The sequence below is a fragment of the Fukomys damarensis genome, unplaced genomic scaffold (assembly GCF_012274545.1).
Source record: "Fukomys damarensis isolate Sample0158 unplaced genomic scaffold, DMR_v1.0_HiC HiC_scaffold_34, whole genome shotgun sequence".
Taxonomy (NCBI): Eukaryota; Metazoa; Chordata; class Mammalia; order Rodentia; family Bathyergidae; genus Fukomys; species Fukomys damarensis.
The window spans coordinates 20,313,495-20,318,196 of record NW_022900946.1 but is presented as its reverse complement, the minus strand read 5'-3'; the positions used below and the strand labels follow the sequence as shown (position 1 = coordinate 20,318,196).

General features: G+C 50.9%; 1 protein-coding gene across 1 annotated transcript in view; it reads right to left on the bottom strand.

Moving 5' to 3' along the window:
• Zscan10 (zinc finger and SCAN domain containing 10) overlaps nt 1–3,798 on the bottom strand; it is a 10,385-nt gene extending 6,587 nt beyond the window's left edge. Inside the window, exon 1 of the mRNA XM_033758549.1 lies at nt 3,668–3,798. The gene's annotated coding sequence lies outside the window, so the exon portion shown is untranslated. The remainder of the gene's footprint in view (nt 1–3,667) is intronic.
• Nucleotides 3,799–4,702: the final 904 nt, after the last annotated feature.

Genomic DNA, 4,702 nt, shown 5'->3' with positions numbered 1-4,702 from the left:
ATGGGCCGAGGATTTAGCTCAGCGGTTCGGTGGCCTGCCTTGAAAGCGCAAGGATCCGAGTTCAATCCCTGGTACCAAAAAAAAAGAAAAGGCTCTTACAGAGAGTTTAAAGTCAGTTGGGGAAATACGAATATGGATGGCATAGATTGACTGTGAATATTTTTGGGGGGGTTCTGGGGATCGAACTCAGGACCTTGCACTTGCAAAGCAGGCACAGTACCACTGAGCTAAATTCCTAGTTCAGGTTGACTGAATTTGTTAGATGGGATGCTAGTCTTGTGGATGTACTCAGTTTCCAGTATAACATGCTGTCACTGAGTGTGGTGGCACATGCTGCCTGTAATCCCCACATTCTGGGAGGCTGAGGCAGGAGGAGGATGGTAAATTCGAGGCCAGCCCAGGCAACTTCACTTAGAAAGATCCTATTTTAAACTGGGGATTTAGCTCAGTGGTTGCCATTGCCTTCCTTGTAAGTGCAAGGTTCTGAGTTCGATCCCCTATACAAAAAATAATAATAAATAAATAAAAAGGGCTGGAGATGTACCTTAGTGTGAAGGCTCTGGCTTCATTTGATCCTCAGTTAAAAAAAAAAAAAAAAAGCTACAGGGTTTGGTTGATGAGACACACATAGAAATTATCAAGGGAACCGGGAGTGGTGGCGCACACCTGTAATCCCAGCACTCGGGAGGCTGAGGCAGGAGGATCACTGTGAGTTCGAGACCAGCCTGGGCTACATAGTGAGTTCCAGGTCAGTCTCAACTACATAGTGAGACCCTGCCTCAAAACTAAACAAAACAAGAAAATATCGAGTGGACCAGAGAGTTACCTCAATGGCTCTACTGCCTGCCTTGCAAGCGCAAGGTCCTGAGTTCAATCCCTCATACAAAAAAAAAAAAAAATTCATTGAGTTGTTCTTTCAATTTCTCTGGATGCTGGAGCACTTTTAAAGTAAAAGATTGGGGGAAAGTTAACGCCTGGCATCCAGACCCTGGCTTTTTGGCTCTGGCCCAAGGCCTCTCAGCTGAGCAGGGCAAGGCTAGGCTCTCCAGTGTCCTTGCTTTCCACAGCCCCAGCCCCAGCCCCAGGGACTGAGGTCAGTTGTAAAATGGGTGTTACGGTCGAGTTTCTGGAAGTGTCAAGGTCATGGATCTGGGCAGAATGGACAGTATTTCAGGTGGGAGGAAGTCTGGCTTGCAGGCAGGAGCCCCCCTAGTGGGTGTGCCTTGAAAGCCAGGGCATAGCCACCCCAATCCTGGATGTTCCTTACTTGCATCACTCCTCTCAGGTGTACGCACCCTAACGTGGAGTCTGGCTAGCAAAGGAAAAAATGTCTGTAATGGGTGGGGCTGGACCCTGGTTCTGCAGAATCAGGCCCCTCCTCCCATCTCCTCTTCCCAACCGGTGAGAATTCTTCCTCTATTGGGTAGCCCAGAGCTATCAAGGAGGATCAGCCTTCTCAGAACAGGATGTTGTTACCTCTCCTGGCCGTGCCTATCCTCCCACACCCCAACGGCATCCTCACCCTCCTGCACGGCTCAGACCTGAGCCACACAACCATAGCAGCATACGTTAGGGGTACCTTGGTGCCAGCCAACGACTAGCTATTGTTCTCAACTGGACTGTGTAGGACACCAGTAAGACTGACTATCTGAGGACACTGAGGCTCTGAGGTATAGACACACCCAGCCTCAGGGGCAGGGCCAGGAAGGGTCAGGCTAGTTAAAGAGTTGGGGTCGCTCCTTTATATGGGACTCAGGGTGCATGTGTGTAATCTCAGCACTTGGGAGGCTCAGGCAAGAGGATCACTTCGAGTTGAAGATCAGCCTGGGATACATAGTGAGTTCAAGGTCAGCATGAACTACATAGCGAAATACTGTCTCAAAAAAAAGAGAAGGAAGTAAAGTTAATTAAATTCACTCCCAGCCTGAGCATTTCATTTTATTTTTGGTACTGGGGATCGAACTCAGGACCTTGCACTTGCAAGACAAGTGTGGTGAAGTTGAGCTAAATCTCTGGCCCTAGTCTGGGCAATTTGGAGATTTAGGGAGACCCTAGCTCAAAATTAAAATAAAAAACGTTTGAGACTTAGCTCAGTAAGAAGGCCCTAAATTCAGTTCTGCCAAAAAACGAAAACCTCAGGTGGTGTGAACAGGGTGAGGGACAGCAGTGAACACAGGAAACCTGGACCTTAAACCTGGACACGGGAGAGGATTTGACACTGAAACCAGGAGCCAGGCCCCATCTCTCTCTCCCACACAAAGCCTGCCCAGCCTGAGCTCCAGGTTGTACTTGGTCCTCAGATTCCTTGGGACATTCCCTGTCCCTCCTTCCCCTCCCTGTGTCCCCCTTCTGGAACCGCACAGCACATCACCTCTCAGTAGCTGGGGCGAAATCCCAGGTGAGGGTATTTCTTTCCCCTGGTCTTTGAATAGGCACTGTTTCTAGTTCAGCAAGTATTTCACTCAGCCCTAGAAGGGATTTCTGTTAAGTGTGAGTAGAGGTAAGGAAACAGCTGTGATGATGCCTACCTCAGAGGCTAAGAACTGAGGAAGATAATGAAAAATGTCCAGGGCAGAGAAGGCCTTTGATAAATGCAAGAAAAAAATGTTTTGCACATGTGAAATAGCTAGAGAGCCAATCCTTTTCGGCAGTCCCTTTAACAGCAGCAGGCAGGCCCAGGGGGTGACCTGCTGGGTCACCAGTGAGGCCTACTTCAAGCTCCAGCCAATGGGTACACTCCATCATGATTTCTTCTTTTCTTTTCTTTCTTTCTTCTTTTTTATTTTGGTACTGGGGGTCAAACTCAGGACCTTGTGCTTTCAAGACAGGCAGCAGAACCACTGAGCTAAATCCCTGGTCCCACTTCATAATTTCTTTATCCAACAAGTGCAAAGACCAAGAGTAAGTTGCTCATGGTCACACCAGGTGTGGCCAAGCTTGTTTGTGAGAGTGTAATTCTAGACCCCATAGATCTCTTGAAACATTGAGAACCCAGATATCCCTCTGGGTCTTGCCATTTTCCTAGCTAGAATATCACAGCAGGACTCAGAGAAGTAAGAGGATTCCAAATTCCAGTCTTTATATCTAGCCACTCAGGGTGGCTGGAATCTCCCTCCAGGTGAGGATTCCCCAAAAGGTTTCCAAGAAGTGGAATTCAAGCAAATTGCCTTTAAAGAGTCTGTCCCTCCTCCCAGGTCTCCAGGACAAAGGCTCTATTAATATGCACATCTGTAGGGGGTCAGCCGGGCTGGGGGCAGGAGAGCCCTTCAGCCACCCTCAGAAGTCTAACCAGCCTAAATTGGGGTGCTGCAGAGAAGTAGAGCAGCATGGGCAGGGTCAGCCCCGGTAGAGATCCTGCGATGAGACCCACACCGACAACTCAGAGCCTACAGCCAGGGAGGCCAAAGGGTGGGAGCCTCTGGCAGGAACATCCCTTCCTCCGCTCACACAACTGCAGGTGCCCCATTTTCGTTGGCGGGGCTCAGTGAAAGAGGCTGGCTGGTTTACCCGGGGACACGTGGGGATCCTCCTTGATCCCCCATCTGCGGAGACCTAGGCGCTGGCTAGCAAGGTTCCCCAGCACAAACACCCGCCGCCATCCTCCCAAGACTGATCCACCACCCCCACACACGCTGCCGTGAACCTATACCACAGGCTTCCAACTCACCACTCCGGGTCCCCAATACAAAGGCGGAGATGGTTTGGGATTCTCTGAGTGTTCCAGGACCAGAGCCAAGTTTCCACCAGCCTAGGGAAGGACTCCCAAGAAAATGGGACAGGAAGTTCCCTGCCGCCGCCCCCCCCATTCAGGTGATGAAGGAGCTTCCTAAAAGTTAACCCTTGCTTCCCAGTTCAGGATGGGGTGGGAAGAGGGCGGGGCCAGAGAAATAAAGACAAAAAGTTGACTCCTGAGCGCGACCTCGGCCAGGCCTAAAGTGAAAGTCTGACTACCGCGCCCAGCCATCTCCACCCCCCCAATCAGGATGGGCCGAGTCCTGTGGGGGTCCGAGAGACTGCACCTTTCTTTTACACCTTGAGCTGCCCGGGACTAGCTGGGCTACACAATGAGACCCTGTCTCACAACTAAATAAATAAACCGCTGGGTGCGGTGGCACACGTCTGTAATCCAGCATTAGGGAGGCTGAGGCAGGAGGGTAGGGAGTCTGAGGCCAGCCTGCACCACATAGTGGGATGTTACCTCAAAAACAAAACTAAGTAAAATAATATGTCTGCTGTATGCCAGTTTCGTTGGTAGTCTTTCTCACTCCTGTGACAAATTTTTGGCAAGGGTGTTCGGTGTGCCTGGCCTTCGAGCTAAACAGGAGGTACCAGGGCCTGCTCTCGGGGCTTTTGGTCCAGGGCGCAGGGCAGGCAGTAAAAGGTGCCAAGAAAATGGGACAGATGTGGGAGTGTGTGCTTGGACCACAGGGTCACCTAGAGGTCCCCCAAAATCCTGCCTGTGCCCAGCCCCCCCCACACACACTGAGGATTGAACCCAAGGCCTATGCACTGAGCTAATCCCCAGCCCTTTTTGAGACAGGGTCTCACTAAGTCGCTAAACTGGCCAGGCTGGGCTTGAGCTTTAGACCTTGCTGCCTCAGCCTCCTCGAGTGCTGGTTTTACAGGCGTGAGCCATCCCGTCCAACTCTTCGCGTGACTCAACTCCCCCAATGGCACAAGAGAAGCTTTCGGGGAGAGAAAC